Genomic DNA, 19075 nt, shown 5'->3' with positions numbered 1-19075 from the left:
GCCTCCACTCTGAACTGCACCAGAGATATGCAAATAAGCACAGTGCTACCTGCATATGTAAAGTGCACGCAATGTGTTGAGAGAAACGACGTTGCAATTAAAAGGGAGAAGGTAGAGGTAAGGAAATGGTGATGAAGTTAAAAGGTAAGAATTTGTCAAGAGGAAGAACGCTCGAGTCAAGAGAAAAGACGCTGGAGTTAAGAGAAAAGAAGTTTGTGTTACGAGAAGTAAGGCTGAAAACAAGAGGAAAGATTTTGATGTTAAAAGGAAAGAGGAAGGTAATTGTGGTTAAGAGGATAAGTTCATTGTTTATTTGAAAGTTGGAGCTGCGGCGAAGGATGATGAATGAAGGAATGAAGGATGAATAAAGAGAAATGAGTTTGCTCTTAGAAGGAAGGAAGTCTGAGTAAGAACAAAGGAGGTTGGAATTAAGAAAAGATGAGTCTCCTGTTAAGATTTGAGTTAAGAGAAGTAAATCTGTCCGTATGAAATACTACTGTGAACCACAAAACTCATAGTCTTTAGCCCTGATCTTTCTTCCTATAACTTTGAATTCTTTGATAGAAAACAATCTTCCTTCCTTTTAGCTTCAATCTTTATCTCTTAACCCTTTCACTGCGATACCAAACAATTAGCAGCGCCAGAAGCAATCCGAAAAATCTTTATAAACATCTGCAAGACAGTTTACGATTTAAAAGAATACATTTTGCAATTTCTTCCCAATTCAAAGATTGGATGCGGCTGTTGAACAAGTAAAGATGTCTGAGAATGATCGGTAATTAGGGAAAGTTGTAACAAGTGGCAGTCAAAGGGTTAACAGAAAAGAAAATAACTTGTTCTTCTTGATGTCAACCTCTTTTCCCTTCACTCCAAACTTCTACCTCTTAAAAACAAACTCATTCCTTTTCAGAACAACTTCCTTCCTTTTTTAATGCCAGCATCCTTCCCTAATAAAATCAAACATTTGCCTCCAGCGACCTTCCTCGTCCCTGCAATTTCTCTCTTTTAACAGCAAACTCCTTCCATCTAACTCCACCCTCCTTCTTAACTCCAACTTCTTTCCTCTTAACAGTTGGCTTAAACACTTCTTTTCCTCTGTACTCTAGCTTCCTTTAAACCTCCTTCCCCCTTCAAGTACCCCATGTTTATTTCTCTTGATTTAAAGTTACTTCCCATTAACTTCAGCCTCCTTCCTCTTAACTTCAAATTCTTTCATTGTAATTCCATCCTCCTTTCTTTCAACTAGATCTTTATTTTCTTTAACATTTAACTCGTTCCTCTTAACTACAGTCCCTCTCTTTCCTCTCACATCCAGTGGCCTTACTTTCAACAATATACTCTTTTTTTTTTCTTAACATCTTTCTTAACATTCTTTCCTAACATTCTTTCAACGTTCACACTCTCTTAGCAGAAAACTAGTTGCTATTAAGTCAGACCTTCTTCTTCCTCTTGACAGAAAACTCACTTCTCTTACCTCCAACATGCTTCTTACCTGCAACATTCTCTTTCTTACCTCCAACATACTTCTTACTTGCAACATTCCCCTTCTTACCTCCAACCCCCTTCTTAATTCCAATATTCTTTTTCTTAGCAGTAAACCCATTTCTTTCAATTCTAACCTTTTCCATTTTAACCAGAATCCTTCTCTTAACGGCAAATTTATTCCTCTTTTCTCTAACTCCTATTCCCTTAACAGAAAATTCATTAACCTCAACCTCTTTCTTCTTAAATCTTAACTGTAACCTTCTTATCAAATCATATTTATTTTCCTTTTATTCTATCATTGTTTCCTTTAATTGAAAATCACTTCTTATTTATAGGCTCGTTCCTCTTACCTCCAGTCAATTTCCTCTTAACATCAGACTCATTCCTCGTAACTCTAACATACTTCCTTTTAACTTCAATCTCCTTCCTACGAACATCAGAGTCATTCCCCTTAATTCAAGCTAGTTTAGTGTCTGGAGGCACGCGGGTCGGCATGAGGGGAAAAGAGGTTTATGCGAGAAGGACCGAGGTGATGCCAATGAGATGAGATGAGATGACCTGAATAGATTTGAATAGAGGAAACTAACGAAGAAAAAATCGTCATGACTGTTGCATGTAGGCTACATATTTCACCCTGGTGACGCGTGTGGTGGCGAAGTGAGGCGGCGTGACTGCTCAGCGTGCACTCCACCCGCTGGTGGTGGTAGCATTTAGTGACCTTTGCCGCAATGAAAACCAAGGCCAAGAATTACTGGAGGGTGGAAATATATTCTGAGATGAATGTCACCTTACGAAGTATAATTCCTTGGGCTGATAAGAATTACTATCAACTTTTCAAACACAGAAAACTCTCGAACTTGCAAAGACATCGGGTCCAAAAAATAGACAAATTTTATTGACATTTTCAATGCTCTCTAAGAATACCACGAAAAAATATTATTTATTTAGATAATAAGATTGTCTGAAGGTGCATGACACCACTCCCAGGTCCTCCTGAGTCAGCCGTCACCGCCCTCCGCTCCATCGCCATTCTACGTATTGCCTTAACTGATCTTTGAGGGACACTTAAACTCTTACATCTGCGATCGTGCTGTGGAGAGGAACGAGGGAGCATTGTTTGAGTGGATCAATGGACATCACAAGAGAGGTGAGGGTATGCCGTGGGTTAGTTAGTGTTAAGGGGATAAGGATCAGGTACAGGACTTTGCTAGACATGGAGGGCAGAGGCACGTTAATAGTGACTGGAAGACCGGCACTCACCACCGGTCGCCGCTCCTTGGTATCCTGTGTGGCGGCGGCGGCGGGGCGGCGGGATGGCTAGGTGGCGGGTGCACATGGGCAGGTGGGAGCGCGTGGTGGGCGACTCAGGAAGAAGGCCACAGTCACCGCCGCATTCCGCATCGGGCAACAAGTGCCGTCTTGCTCTCGGTCCGCCAGTGTCACGCATTTTGTGTTTGAGGGCCTCCCGAGGGCTGCGACAGCCCCCAGCCTCGTGGGGGTCATTCCGGCAATGATGGTGAGGTGCAGGGACGCAGCCTGAGCCTCGCCTCCCTCCCAGCCTGGCCTCCACCCTTGTCGCTCAAGCCTCTCTCGTGGATTCCTCGATTACTTAACGCTCTTGCCTTTCACTCTGATAAGTAAATGAATAGACTAAATACTTAACAAGAAACGACTTCCACAATGACAACGATTAGCAGGTAAGTGGCACTCCTGACGACACGCTGCACAGATTCCCTTTGACGGATGTTGGCTTTCAGAATGTGAATCGGACTGACAAGTGAAGGGTGTTGGTGGCATTCTTAGTTTTTTTTTTCTTTTACGAATGTGAATGCCTTCCAGTGGACGGTTCATGCAATTGCTTTTAGTCAAAGGATTCTCATGAATGAAACATTTGTGTTACGTAACCGTGTGTGACCTCAGTGTGATGGTAAAGGTAGAGGTAAAGGATGCATGTGTGATGGTAAAGGTAAAGGTGGTAAAGACCTGTGTGGTGGCCTGTGGTGTGGTGGTTGCAAGGCAGGAAGGGAACCCACCACGCTTCGCACGCTCGTGTGTGTGTGTCATTAAGTGCTGCACCCAAGTTTCCATCAATCGACGCCCGTAATTTTCTTTCTTTATTATTTATTATTATTCTATTTTTTTTTTTTTTTTACATTATTTATCATCCCAGTGCGTACGAAAGTCTTGCCTCTCCAGGATGGCTTAGGAAGCTCATAAGGGATTGCACGCGTCGTGTTCTTCATTATGACTAAAGAAGAAGACAACCAACTCGGGGACGTTGCTCCTTCCCCCACACATCCCGCGTGTCTGTGAGCTAGGACGTAAGGAGCCATGACAGCAAAGGAGAGAGAAACAAATGTTCTTCCTTCTGTAGCACCTGGCACAATAGTAAAAATAAATAAATAAATAAATAAGTAAAAAATATGTGAAGGAAGAATCGCTGAATCGTACTGGCCGTGAAATTACATGCAAGGTTTGTTCATATTTGGTAATTATTTGTTCATATCAAACATTTGAGTCACTTAGGTGTTGCTCAGTAATCCTAATTTTGCCTCGGTGCGCTAGACTTCACAAAGATTAATAACACGAAACTTTCACTTGCGAACGTGCCCCGCACAACCGCGCTTAATACAACCCGTAGTCTGCTGCCTCGGTGGTGGTGGTGGTGGTGGTAGCGAGGGACCTTGGCCTGGTGAGTCCATCGTGCTCTTCAGTTTTACGACAAGTCTGACACACACACACACACACACACACACACACACACACACACACACAACAGACACATGTATAAAAAAATATAAAAAATCATGTAGGGTGCCTGTGAAGTAAATTACATCAGCTCCAAAATACAGAAGCCATTATTAGAATGCTGGTATGGTTCCCTTAATAACAGGTAATAATAGCACTGGCACGTGTTCCATTCCTGCACGCAGCGGCCAGGCACACGTGTACAGTATGTGTGTGTCCCTCACCTGGCTGTCCCATACGTGGGGCCTAAGCCACAAGCTTGGTGAGCCGCCTCGTCTTTCACTGGTGCCGTTCTCACATGACACACTGATATCTTCTACCAAATTATGGAGCTCGTCAGTTTTTTCCTGTTGAAGGCTCCTCTCTATTACTATCATGTTATTATTGCCGTAACCATTCATCCATCATCATTATCCCTAGTATTCATATTGCTATTAGTATTCATATTTATATTATTATTATTATCATTATTATTATTATTATTATTATTATTACTACTACTACTATTATTATTATTTGTAGTAGTAGTAGTAGTAGTAATAGTAGTATATTAATGTATTCATTCCATGTATCACAAAAGCGCCGTCGTCAGTAGTTTTCCCTAACGAACACGGCGGCTCTGCTAGCATGGCAGTGTCTTTGTCTTGCCGCTGTATGATGAGTGACACTCACCGGGAGACTGCAAAGCGGGTGATCAATAATAGAGGCTTGGGGTCTACGTACCGAGGTCCTCTTGAGTCTCTCCACCCATCAGGCTCCCGCGGCCCTTGAGCGGCAGAAAAGCCCGCTCAACAAATAGCCTCCTCGATATAGTTGCGGATTCAAAAGTCACACAGTCGGAAGGTGAGAGTAGCGGGAGTGAATCGACGTCTTTCGTGAGTCATGACAGCTGTTGCCAGTTGTGAGAATACCGCGGCGTGGCATCATGATTAACACATTTACTGCTGGACAAGTGTTTTTCTATAATCAGTTACAACTTTTTAATTGATATTTTTTTTGTGGTACAGTCTCTTAACTAGTTTTGTAGTATAGAAAAAAAATAATCCTTCTTCTTTTTCTGTGTCTTTATGCAATTTTTCATACACTGGCCTGAATATTAACAGAAAAGATGAGCAAAGCAGTGCAAGGGTTAAGGAGTTGTCTGTGTCGTGGTGGCGTGGGTTGGCGGGTGTGCCTGTACTTTGCTGCTGAAATGTTTATAGGTGAGAGTTTCAGGTGTGTGTTGCAGCTAAAGGTTTGGTGCACAGAGGCTGTAGATGTGTCTCGGTGCTAAAGTCTAGAGTTTAATTCTTTTAGGGTTGAACAATTTACTAATAAACATATATACCTATTTCTAGACAATATTGTACTACTTACTCTTATCCTGTAGTCTAGAAAAGAGAAAATTAACCTCTTCTTCTCTCTCTCTTTTTCGGTGTCCATGAAACTATATTTTTACAGTGCTTTGAATATAAGCAATATAACAGTGAAATGGTTAAAAGCTTGAGGGATGGAGGCTGAGGGGATGTTTTGTCGCATCGAGTGTAAAGGTTAAGTAAGGGTTGGTGATATTTCTGATGCTCAATGTTTATGAGTGTGTGTGGATGTGGTTTACTGTTAAATGTTCAGGAGGTGGAGACTGGTGGTGCTCGTATACTTTGTTCTTTAGGTGGTGAAGGTTGCGGATGTGTGAGATAAAATTAAAGTAGTTCATTTAAATTCTGGGTTGAGGATAAAGTCAATAATATAACACTATGTGTCGTAAACTTAACAAGTATGCATAATACACCTCACACCATAATAAATTAAATGAAATACTCGTATTTCACTTCGTCCACACTTCTTGTTTTCTTTTCAAATAAATAAATGTTACAGTAGAAAGAAAAATCAAGATGAGCTTACACGCCCATACGTGTATGTAAGTGACCATATGACGAATAATACAACTAATAAACTCGGCAGTGCGGTGGCTGCTGGACACAGGCCTAGTGGTCCACGGCACTTTACCACGCATGTTGCCGCGCGACATTTGACAAAAATGAACAGCTAGTGGTTCATGGACCACCAGTTAAGAATCACTGATATAAAAGATAAGTCCAGTAAAGGCTTTATGCACGGTTTGCGATTCCAGAAGTAGTTAGGCTCGTTAGTGTCATCCTCATTGGTGCCGTGCCTCCTCTCCCTCGTCGCCTCTCGCCGCTGTTACCCTCAGCGGTATTCATTTATTTAGCGGATTTACAACAAGGCCATAAAATCCACACTTAGTAATGACTGAAGTCAAATCTTGTTTTAATCTACTTATACTAATGCATCGAATTTCCTTCACAGATGTAAATCAGATTATGAGTTACGAAATTTTAGCAAGAAAATTGTCATTTCCTCTTTCATCCGCTCCTGGCTTTCGGGGAGGGAAATAATATTTATCTTGAAAACGTCGGACTCTACAGAACGGATGGACGAGCATCACGCGCCGCACATCAGCAGCATGCAGTCTGCTGCGTGCCAACCTTCCACCATCCCTTCCTGGGAACAGCGCTTGAACGTACTGGCTTATAGCGGTAATGTCCCTTAAATGGGCACAGCTTTGGTCTACTCGTGTAACTGTGCAAGGAAATATTAACAGTAAGCGTCAAGAATAATAAAGTTGTATTTTTATTATTCATTCATACATTTGTTGGCATCTGGCTCGTTAAAATCTGTCATACGGCTCGAGTTTGCTCATACCGTAATTTTTCGATGAGCATGAAGAAGAATATTATCGAAAGAGCAAATGATTTTTTTCGAAATAACCCTCTGCTTAAAATTTACCGCGTGAAGGCAACTGTGACCTCTAAGTCATGCCACTGAGTAATCTCGTTACACACACGATGTGCTCTCCCACGCTGGCGCACCGTCACACAACATAGAACTCTCCTTATTAGAATTAATAACGAACCTTCTGAGAGAGAGAGAGAGAGAGAGAGAGAGAGAGAGAGAGAGAGAGAGAGAGAGAGAGAGAGAGAGAGAGAGAGAGAGAGAGAGAGAGAGAGAGAGAGAGAGAATTATGTTCGCAAAATATACCCTTTACAGTTTTCACTCGTACTCAAAAAAAAAAAAAAATAAATGTTGATAAAAAAAAAATGTGCACGGTAATATATAGCCTTCACTTTAGCTGCAAAAAAAAAATAAATAAATAAATAAATAAATATATATATATATATATGAGTGACAACATGGAGCGGTTGGAGGCAGGTGGCATACACGGTAAATCCTGTGGGGCGCGGGACGGCAGTAAGTGTTGTTGGCGGGTTGAAAGGCAGGCAGGGATTTCCCGGCCTCTCCTCTGCACCACTCTGGGCGGGGGTGGTGGTGACAGGCGTCCGCAGAATTATGTAGATGTCTGAGCGTGTCTGCTTATTAGTTTGTCAGCCTTTGTCCCTCAAGTGACTTGACTTAACACTACCTAGCATTTAATGGGACACAAGCCAACGTTTTGCTGAGACTGGAATAATTTCCGTGTGTAGGGTGTGTGTGTGTGTGTGTGTGTGTGTGTTTACCTGGAGAGAGAGAGAGAGAGAGAGAGAGAGAGAGAGAGAGAGAGAGAGAGAGAGAGAGAGAGAGAGAGAAGCATCTTTTCATCACTCCATCCCAGATGTTCTAAACCACGTCAGCCTATTACTTTATTTTGAGGTAGAAATAATTGAACTTCAGCATCAGTACTTAACTATTAGGAAAGAAGCAATTGATCAGCCCTTTCACTTTTCACGAACCACTTTGGGTCATTTCTTTTCGTTCTGCAGCCATCTTTAAACATTATACTGGGCAAAAAAGCGCAAAAATCTATTCTTTCTCATTCACTTCTTTCTTGTAGATGCTAATATAGATTTTACACAATATTTTTAGTGCTGTGAATTGTTACACGTCACATTTTTTTTGTATGGTTCTTTGTTGCTTGGTCAGACTTGTTATAAGCTGTATTGATGATGCTACTCATGTGATCTATGCTAGGCCACTGGATTGCCTGTATATGTATGATGTACGAATAGAGCTGTAAATAATGCTGTCTCTTTATATATCGAGCCTCTGTCCCTCCATTAATACCAAGGTAGTAACTGAACACATAAGCACACGCATAATTATGAGATATGGACATACGGTGTAGTTATGTAAAGACGAAACGGAAAGGGAGATTTTTCTACTCTCCATTACATCCATAATACTTAACTAGAGGCTTAGGTCTTTCATACGAAATGACCCCTGACTTCTGGCCTCAGTGAAAGACGGAATTTCGTATAAGGAAAGCCGCAAAAAGCCATCAGGCCTACACGTGGCAGTCCCAGTGTAAAACATGCCTACCTACTCGTACTTCCTCCCATCATACTCATCCATGAATTAGTCTAATCTCCATTTGAAACTCCCCAGTGGCTCGTTACTAACAACCTGATTACTGAATCTATTCAAGTAATCTACCACTCTATTTAAAAAACAATTTCTTCACATTCTGTTTAATTTAACTTTATCAAGCTTGAACGCAGTATTTTTTGTCCTATACTAATTACTGACACTGAGGATTTTGTTTATGTAACCCCTGTTAACCTACGCCTCTCAAAAGGAGTATAAATTGAAAAGTTCTAATCACCCGTCGTAAGGAATACTTCTCATTCCTTGTGCATTTTAAGTTATTCTCCTCTCTTATTAGCAACCTCAAGAAATAACGTCATATAAGCTTGTTGCTGCAGCGTCAAATAATCAGTAATTTTTATTTCTCCCAGTCTCCATCTCCTCGGTCACGTATTTTCTGGCCTGCTGTGACGTAGTTCATTGAGTAACGTCACACAGTTATTTCTTCAGGATTTTTTATCTCCAGTTCGTTCATCGTTCATTATCTCAGAATCTCGCTTTTAGGATCCGTGTCACACAAAACATTGAACATCCTCCAATATTCCTTCACACACACACACACACACACACACACACACACACACACCACTGACCTGTACTGCAGAATGAGGGTAGCGGGGCGGTATATTCTGAAGCTTCATATCGATTTTAAGCGACCGATGAGGGGACATGACGGGTGAGTGGTGGGGTTGTCTGGGCGGCGGCGAAACTTGCTGGTGGTGAGGCGAGGTGAAAGGCGTGGCGCAGCATCTGATGGAAAGCACAGAGAACAATAATTAGATTACACGGATGAATAGTACTTTTGGTTGGGTATCCTTCGGTAAGGTTTCCAAAATTCCAACACACAAGGCTGACCCGATTCCCTGTTGCTAATTCTACAGGGATCTTTTCCTTCAAGGTCAGCTTTTCAAAATATTTCAGCTTGTTATTTTGATTACTTTGGAGTCTCAGTGAAATTATCAGGTGTTTTTTTTTTTTTTTTTAAGATGTGCTCATGATTTTAGCGATAGTTCAACAAGGATTCTGCATGATTAGTAAGAGAAAACATCATGCAAACTCCATTAATCATTTATATTATCTTTAAAAACAGTTATTATGAGAATACCAAGCGATTTAAGAATACGGGATCAGGTGTTCCATGCATTCCCTCTTCACTGGTATTGTCTCTGTTCCATTCATCTATTTTCTGATCATAAGAGACGTTATGTGCTCTTATATGTGTTGTCATTCTGAACTTAAGCGGTTTTGAAGATATTTACACATGAAAAGTACCAGAATGAGTCGTCAAAAGTACATTCCATTAGGTCTTTATCGTGTACATCTGCTGGCACACGTACACACACACACACACACACACACACACACATTCTCTCTCTCTCTCTCTCTCTCTCTCTCTCTCTCTCTCTCTCTCTCTCTCTCTCTCTCTCTCTCTCTCTCTCTCTCTCTCTCTTCATTATATTTTCTTTTAAATCATAATCAAATTTGTAGATTTTTATTAATCGTTAAGAGTGTAACTATTGTGATGTTAGAAAATACTGGACCATAGGAACAGTTTTGTCAAGTGATGCTCCAGACTCCCTTTGTCATTTTGTGGATGGCTACCTCGCTGGTCTTCAAAGGATCATAATTAAGTTTTCTCACTTTATGCTTGGAGTGAAAATTGTGTAAAGTTACGGAGAGAGAGAGAGAGAGAGAGAGAGAGAGAGAGAGAGAGAGAGAGAGAGAGAGAGAGAGAGAGAGAGAATCATATATAACTACAAACATGCATTGGTAGAGGATCCTTGCCAGTCGTCGACACTGCTCATATGTGGCAACTTCTCTTTCAGCCAAGAACTAACCAGTATCTTCACTCTTTCATCCCTTTCATTGTTAAGCTCTCCATCTTTTCCCTGTGTCGGTTTTCTTCGCTCCCTACCTCCTGAGCTGTTTCAGAAGAGAAGTATCAAGACACTTCAGAAAATAAATTAGCTGAATGGTGTTCCAGTTACATATTGCTGCCGTTTTGACCCAGGATAAGACGAATTCTTAAAAAAAAAAAAAAAAAACCTGTGATTATTTTTTTCATTATTCATTGTATAATCACTTGCGTAAAATCCGAAAGAAAAGATGAAAAGATAATCACCAGTAAAGACATTAAAGAGTCCCCTAGATAACTTATGATATCAAAAGGAATATTCAGTATGTGTGTGTGTTTGTGTGTGTGTGTGTGTGTGTGTGTGTGTGTGTATGACCGTATTTTGAGGGGCGCCCTCGTTCCTGCCATCAGCACAGTCATTAGTATCTCCGAGGGTGTTATTAGCTGTTCACTGCAAACATTTGTTCCGTGGTGAGGAATTCTTAAGCACGTGCTCCCCTCCTTTTTAACTCACCTGGAGGCACTTATTACCGTCTCAAATTTCACGTACAGTCTCTCTTATTTTACCCCACTGTATGCAGAGAGAGAGAGAGAGAGAGAGAGAGAGAGAGAGAGAGAGAGAGAGAGAGAGAGAGAGAGAGAGAGAGAGAGAGAGAGAGAGAGAGAGAGAGAGAGAACAGAAAGACGGATTGACAGACAGACCGATCGGCAGATGGACAAATAAACAGACGGAGATTAGTATCATCAGAAACCATTAACATACTTTTCTTATGTAGTGGTCAGCGACACGGCACTTGGAAAAAGGACATAGAGGGGCGGTATTCGGTAAGGTACACGTGTATTATCATCGCTGCTACACACACACACACACACACACACACACACACACACACACACACACACACAAACACACATACAAGAGGTTGAGGGAGGAAAGTGTCTTCAGTCTGGCCTTGTCCTCAGCTCCGATTTGTCGCCTTGGTATGCAAACCGCCTCATAAGCCCAGCAGTGACCCGCAGTCCACGCTCCGCCCCGGCCACCCAGCCCCGTGAGGCCTTCGCTCCGTGACTCACGCTAGGGATTGATTCTTTTCGACGAAGTTAACGTGACGCTGGAGAGCCGCTTTTGTCACTTAGGTAATTCTCGTACCGCGTATAATGGTATAACCGCTTTGTATGTTGTCAGTTTCTTTCGTGTCATTCTTGTTATCCTATTGTGTCTTTTTTCTACGTATAATAGTGCTTTGTGTTTGTAATATCATCCCCATAAGTGTTTCCAGTTCATGAAGTGTAAAAAAGTGCGGAACAGACTCATTCACATCATATTCCCTCACACAGACCAGTCCCTGAGTCCTCGTCTTCCTTCCCTTCCACTTTCGGGACTTAAATTTATGAAGCCGTGACACGCCAACCCTCGGGAGGAGAATTACTACGGCGACCTTCCTTGAGTAGTTTTTCAGGGTAGTGGAGAATTGGGGACGGTGGTGGTGGTGGTGGTGGTGCTTGATGGAGGGGGAGATAATAAGAAGTGAGGCAATGACGGCAGTGCAAGTGTGTCTGTTGTTCTTCTTGCTCTGGTTCGTATTATCAAACGTTCCAGTGTCCTACCTCGACTGCTTTTAAGGGATATTTTCATGATTCTAGTGAAAGATTTACTGGGATTCTGCATCATTAATCGGAGAAAAAATTAAAATCTTATTAGTTCATCTCTTTGGCCTTTCAAAATAGTTTTTATGAGAGTCCTGAGCGTTTAAAGTACGGTTCTTAATCTTATGGGGGTGTTGAGGAGGCATGCATCAAGGTTTTTCACCCAGTATTTCTCGTATAAACATGCTGGTAATACAAACCGAGAGATTATTATACAGAAACTCGGTGGAATATTCGGGGGTTTAGTCTCTTCAATGTGGAATGCAGTGGTAGTGGCCGTCATGGTGTTGATAATGTTGGTAATAACTATATACTGGGTGATTTTCTTACAATGATTATTTTTTCTCCAATTCAGTAGCTATCCTCCCTTTTATTATAACGTTTTTCAATATGTGTTTCATTTAGTTTACCTAGAAATTACGTTTTATTTTTTCTTACTGCTCTTCGCTTCATCACCACCATACAACATTCATTACTAATAGCAGTGGTATGGCGGTGATGATGGTGGCGTGTGAGGAGTACTAAAAAGTAGAGGATAATGGGTCCGTATCTACACTGTGATATGTGCCGGATGTCCTTGTCCATTATTATTTTTGACGAAAGGTTAATACTATTCAGAATGCGTGAGGTGCAGTACATATACCAGAGGAACTGCAACCATTTGTGTCGTATCTGTTTCTTTCTCTCTTCTGTGTGAATGAAAAGAGGAGTGTATAATGTTCACTGTAAGCAAGTAAGCAATGAGAGTTATGTGTTGTCGTCGTTGTTATTGTTATTAGTAATAGCAACAACAGCAGCAACGTAGCAGAAATATAGTAGTAGTAGTAGTAGTAGTTGAATTACCTGCATTTTTCGTTTGAATTACATGTAGATGAAGACATAATAAAAATAACTTTGCAATAATTATCGTGAACAAAGAGAAAGAAGCTTGTCTCGTACGATATAATGTTAAAAACAACAATATTTTTTTCTCGTACATGGAAAAGAGACCGGCTAAGAGGTAACAACAGAAATTTGAACGATCTGCACTTAATTGCTGCTGCCTTGGAAGAAGAAAAAAAAAAAAAAGGCCAGGCAAGGGATGAGCCTCGGAATAGCCCTAGTCAATACGTGCTTCTGTTAGTGATGTTCACTTGTGTGTTGTTCAGAGAGAAGTAAGTTTTTAGTGTTGGTGATGATTACGTTTTATTATAACTATGAAAATTTTAACTATGTCATTATGAACAGTGGGTGTTTTTTTTTATCTTCTATTATATTTATTGTTATCATTATTATTATTATTTATTCATTTATTTATTTTTTTTTGTATTCGAGCATACGTAAATTGTTCTGTTTATGTAAAAAAATAAGTTCTGGTTAAAGCTTCCTTTGAAGGAGAAACTCTGTGCTGCTTTCAAAAAGGAAGAACTCTTGCAACGTTTCATGGGAACAGTAAGTTTTGATTTCTTCTCTTGAAATTATGATAACAAGGAAAGTTTGTGCATTTTGTCATGAAAGGAAAGTTTTCATTTACGTTTTAAAACAAATATGAAGAAGTACTTGTCTGGCACCATGTGTTACGACCGTGAAACAAGAAAAAAAAATTGTTTCCCCTTGAACTTGAATCATCGAAAACCAACGGCAGGAAAATATCGATAACATGTTTGGTTTTCCTCCTCAAATTCATTAAGGACTTATTAGTGGGAATAAATCTCTTAATAAAAAAAACAAAAACTCCGGGAAAGTTTTGGTAGCAACATACTACTAAGGATTAGGTTCTGACACATTACACAAAAGCGACGCCATCTTCACTTAGTGGTTTTCTTGGCAGGCAGGGAGGAAGGGAGGGGAAGGATGGGGGAAGAGGGAAGGGTGCGCGGGTCGAGGTTCGCCGTCAATTTCATCGTCAAATAGATGGTGCCATTAGCCTTCTTTGCTCTGTGAAGTCAACCTGCCCCGGATAGACTGCCGCGCCGCCTCGTTTTTGATAGGTAACATATCCGGCACCCGCCCACGCAAGCACACACGCCCACGCACTCACTCACCCCTCTCCCACGCACACATTCATTCAGTCATTCCGTTAGTCAGTCATCCATCCACTCACCCATCCATTCATCTGTCAACTGATTCATTTACCTACTCACGAATTTTTCAACAGAGAAACAAAACAATACAGAATTTCCATTTTAAAATCACGTCATGCACTGGATTTTCATTTCAATCTATGGGTACGTGGAGCTGTGGAGACATGCCTGGAGGTTACCAACGTGTAAGCATAGCCACTTCATGCCCTAAAGAGAAAACTAAATATCACTTCCTATCACTGTAACCTCCCATATTTTGTACTTTGGTCAGTCAATCCTGTATATAAATGCCACTTCGATCATAAAACGTACGAGGAAAAGTGTGATGTTATGGTGACAGCATTGATCGTTTGTACAATCAGCCTAACCATTATGAGTGGTGAACATACTAGATAAGGTGGGATGTGTGCTGCTGTCGCGTTGATATTCTAAACTCATCCCTGCAAGCGCTAATTTCCATGCATGAAGATAAGGAGAAATGGAAAAATGAGCAAGGATGATTCGTTCAGTAGGTGGTTAGGTTAGATGAGGTGTGGACCAGTACTGGTTCTCAAATAGAGTGGTAGATGAATGGAACGGACTCAGTAATCATGTTGTTAGTGCTAAGACATTAGGGAGTTTTAAGAGAAGATTAGACGGGTTTATGGATGGGGATGATAGGTGGAAATAGGTTGGTATATTTCATACAGGGACTGCCACGTGTAAGCCTGGTCGCTTCTTACAGCATCCCTTATTTCTTATGTTCTTATGTTCTCATGTACTGTGCCGGGGAAGTGTATTAGTTGTGTAACGATTTAGAGTTTCTGTGATGTGGTCCCTTGTAATCTGATTTGCTATCCAGATATAAATGATGATATTTTAGCAGTATTTAGATAATTGTTTTATTTCAATCACAAGTCACGAGGTAACTAACTACATTACAGGCAGTTTAGTCCTTTATTTTTACAAATTAAAATCCTCCAATTCACAGCCATGGGAGAAGAATTAGGAAACTATTCTATTATTTCTTTTTGCATTGTTCCATCTTTTCTACCCATCCATATCTGACGTCCATTGCTGAGAACAGATACAAAATCCTACCCAGTTTTCATTAAGAGGAGAGAATGATATATGGATGGCAAGAAGAACGGTCGTGGGTAAAAAGGAGGCTGAATATCCCTAATCTAGAGGCTTCATGAGAGAGAGAGAGAGAGAGAGAGAGAGAGAGAGAGAGAGAGAGAGAGAGAGAGAGAGAGAGAGCATCCGTGGCCCTGAGAGGAAGGGCGTGGAGAGGTAGGAGTGTTTGCTGCCAGGATCAGCCGTCAGTCAGTTCCTCCCTCCTTCCCTCCCTCCCTTCCTCCCTCCCTTATCCCGTTCTTCTCCTCCCTCCCCCTCCCCTCATATTCTACCCTGCTCTCTCATTTTGTCCCTCCAACTGTCAGCCTGTCTCTCTGTCCTGCCTATCCGACTGTCTCTCTCTCTCTCTCTCTGACTATTCATATTAAAATGTTTGTGGTCGTTCGTTTGTCTGTTTGTCTCTGTGTTTGCTTGTATCAGTTCGTGAGTCACTTTGAAAGTTGCTTTTTCTCTCTGCTTGTAAGTTTATTTTGTTGTCATTTGCTTATCTATCTTCTTTTCTCTCTCTCTCTCTCTCTCTCTCTCTCTCTCTCTCTCTCTCTCTCTCTCTCTCTCTCTCTCTCTCTCTCTCTCTCTAAAATACCCCGTTTTGCAGATCATGCACTGAAGGTCTTATATAGCATCGCAAACTGACAGGGTGTTTGCTTCTGTTATGTGTACTCTAACTCAAGAACTGCCAAGAATATTCATAAAACTTTAGACATGTAAATTGCATTTCTCATTAGCTAAGTCATGAAACGCTTGATAAAAATTGCTACGAGTTTAAAATATCGTTATAACATGTACCCCGTCAGTGGCAATAGATGTTATTCCTGCAAGTTTAATGATTCACGGCTGTCCTAATGTACGAAACTTGAATCACCATAAAGATTAGCACCTTGCAGTGAAGGGAATTCCGCAGCAGAATCTAAAGCCGCTTCGTATCCTCTAAACTCTAAAGCTTACTCATATCATGACACAGAGGGAGTTAAAAGGGTAATCCTCCGTAACATTATAAATGCAAGTAATGTTTCGTGTTAGGTCATTAAGTGACGTTGTATTTAAGGATGCCAGTCACTGTAAGGTGGGCTGTAGATCTCCACGTGAACTCAAATTTGTATTATTGCCGAGGCACTGAAGCTTCTCCTGACACTTATCATTTAGGCATATATTCAGAAACACTGCTTTCTCTCCATGACTATTTTTCAAAAGCCACAGTGTTTCCTCTGTTAATAATATAGAAATCTCATTATTCTGTCACTAGAATCGTAAAAAACACCCTTGAAAACCCGGGTAACCTTAACTAGAGCCTTTTCAATGTAGTGGAGGTGTGGCGGAGAAGTGTTTCAAAATACGAACCTTAAAAACAGCCACACCTGTCGCTTCAGTAGTTTACAGAGACCACAAGACCTATTAACACTAGCTAACACCAGTTCTTGCACGCCCAGTGGCTCTGCACTGGAATGTATGGGAGCGACCTCTGGAGTTTAAGAAGCACTTCATCCTCTGGGCAGTTACTTTTTCAGATGGTAGGAATGGCGTATGTTACATGTTTTCACTTTGATGTGCAGAAGCTCATCTTTAAAGTCCACAGTGGCGGGAGGGTCTTGCGAGGCGGAGCTGGAACTGTGGCAGGCAGGAAGGGTTGGGAGGAGGTGGAGGAGGAAGAGGAGGAGGAAGAGGAGGAGGAGCAGGAGGAGGAAGAAGATGAAGCGGCCTTGCGAACTGCAGTTAAGGCCCGCCAGACTTGGAGGAAAGGAAGTGCTGAATTAGTCGCACTAGTGATTGGAACGAGGCATTGCTTGGTGGCGGGAAATGATGTCTCTGTTTATGAATGATTATTATGTTTAGATGATACTAATACATGGCGCAGGGCACTTGAGTTTTATATTAGCCAGGAGAGAGGTCATGGTCTGGGTGAGGGAGTCTTGCTGTGCACCGAGAGTCTGGCATAATGAAGTGAATGGCTGTTGATCCTTCTCTTCCTCCTCTTCTTTCTCCTCTTTCTCTTCCACTATCTTACATCTCTCTTGTAAGGGCCAATTGATCTGCTGCTGTTTGCTTTACATTTTACTTTTTTTTTTATTCATTCATTCATTCTTTTTTTCTTTTTTCTTTCTTTCTTTCTCTCTTTCTTTATTTCTTCTTTTTCGTATTCTTTTAGTTTCTCTCTCTCTCTCTCTCTCTCTCTCTCTCTCTCTCTCTCTCTCTCTCTCTCTCTCTCTCTCTCTCTCTCTCTCTCTCTCTCTCTCTCTCTCGTTCTTTTTCTTGTCCTCCTCCTCATCCTCGTCTTTCCGATCCTCATGACCTTCCCTCATCCTTCAACACGCCGCCATTCCTCGTTTTCTCTACGTCGACCAGCGATTCATAACCTTTTTCTCTACAAGTGCAGGCGCGGAGTTAGGTCTGTCAACATCTCGTCATGAGAATACCAGCCTCACAACACCTGAAAAGCGGCTCGGTTGGTTTGATGCAAGGTATTACAAGAAGGTTCCTCTCCTCTCCTCTGCTGCTGCACCCGTTTCATTTCATAGTCTGCTTGTAACGGCTCCTCGCTTACTTCCTAGTTAGACTGTCTTGGCTGCGTAGTAATAGACAGTATTTAGTTGTAGTGATAGTGGTGGTGGTAGTGGTGATGGTGGTGGTGGGTCTTGGCCTTCTGTTACATATTAGTTTTAGAAATGGTGACAGAAAAGAACATTCGAATTTTCAGTTAAGCAGTTTAGTATTTTCACTTCATATATATATTTTGGGTTTTGTTCAGTATTCAAGCATGTGAAATATTGTCTCATATCATTCTCTCTCTCTCTCTCTCTCTCTCTCTCTCTCTCTCTCTCTCTCTCTCTCTCTCTCTCTCTCTCTCTCTCTCTCTCTCTCTCTCTCGTTTCATTAAAAAACCCTAACTAACTATGAACATCATGGTTTGGATCTATATTTTCTATTATTCACTATTGCGTAATACTATGCCATCTTGTAATAAGCCTACGCGTAAAAGAAAACAGCGAGATTTTCACTTCGAGTTTGCTGTTTCAGAGTATAGTTAATATGCATGAGGCGTCTGTTATTAGTAAGAGTCAAGGTCGCTGGTGCAGGTAGTGACATTGCTGCACCTCCTCGCTGTTCCCATTAACATTTTTGAGGCTCAGTTGCCTGCTCCGTATTGTCGTATTATCACTGAGTGTCCAGTGTGTCTGCCTTTCTAGCGCGGATCGGCTGAAAGGACAAAAAAATACAATGGTGAGCAAGGAAGCGCCAGACGAAGGCCGCCCATCCACATAACTGTTTGATACCTTCCTCTAATCTCTCTCTCTCTCTCTCTCTCTCTCTCTCTCTCTCTCTCTCTCTCTCTCTCTCTCTCTCTCTCTCTCGTTAGCTCAGTGGTCACGTCCTCTCCGCACGTTCGACAACCTGAAGTTGCCACAGGTCTTCACGACGGGCGAGGAAGTCACTGTCCTCCCTGAGCAGAGTGCGGAGTGTGTGGCGTGGCAAAGGTCAGAGCTTTACTAAGGGCCGCACTAAATGAGCTCTAATCTCTCTTCGGGGAAGGTGGGGGGGGGGGGTGCATTTGGCGATCATAGAGTTCAGCGCGTGATCTCCAATACGGTGGGTGTATTAAGAACGCACGGACACACACACACACACACACACACACACACACACACACACACACACACACACACACACACACACACACACACACACACAAATCACCAGTGTAAACCCTCAAACGTGAACCACATGGGCAATTCAATACTGCAAATGATTTTAACTTCAAAATGAGAAATACTCGTCAGTTTTGATTAGTGTTTTGATTAGTTACCCC

The 19075-nt window shown here is 41.6% G+C and overlaps 1 protein-coding gene across 5 annotated transcripts in view; it reads left to right on the top strand.

Moving 5' to 3' along the window:
- Positions 1–19075, top strand: part of LOC135107077 (potassium channel subfamily K member 13-like) — a 112520-nt gene that overhangs the window by 51517 nt on the left and 41928 nt on the right. For 2 of the 5 annotated variants that reach the window (XM_064016701.1, XM_064016697.1), the window contains exon 1: positions 2440–3182. The exons of 2 other annotated variants lie outside the window; for them this stretch is intronic. The gene's annotated coding sequence lies outside the window, so the exon portion shown is untranslated. Of the gene's footprint in view, positions 1–2439; positions 3183–19075 lie in introns of those variants that run through there. One more of the 5 variants, XM_064016700.1, reaches the window with a different exon arrangement.

This window comes from Scylla paramamosain, chromosome 14, assembly GCF_035594125.1.
Source record: "Scylla paramamosain isolate STU-SP2022 chromosome 14, ASM3559412v1, whole genome shotgun sequence".
NCBI classification, from domain to species: Eukaryota; Metazoa; Arthropoda; class Malacostraca; order Decapoda; family Portunidae; genus Scylla; species Scylla paramamosain.
This window is presented reverse-complemented; position numbering and strand designations above follow the sequence as displayed.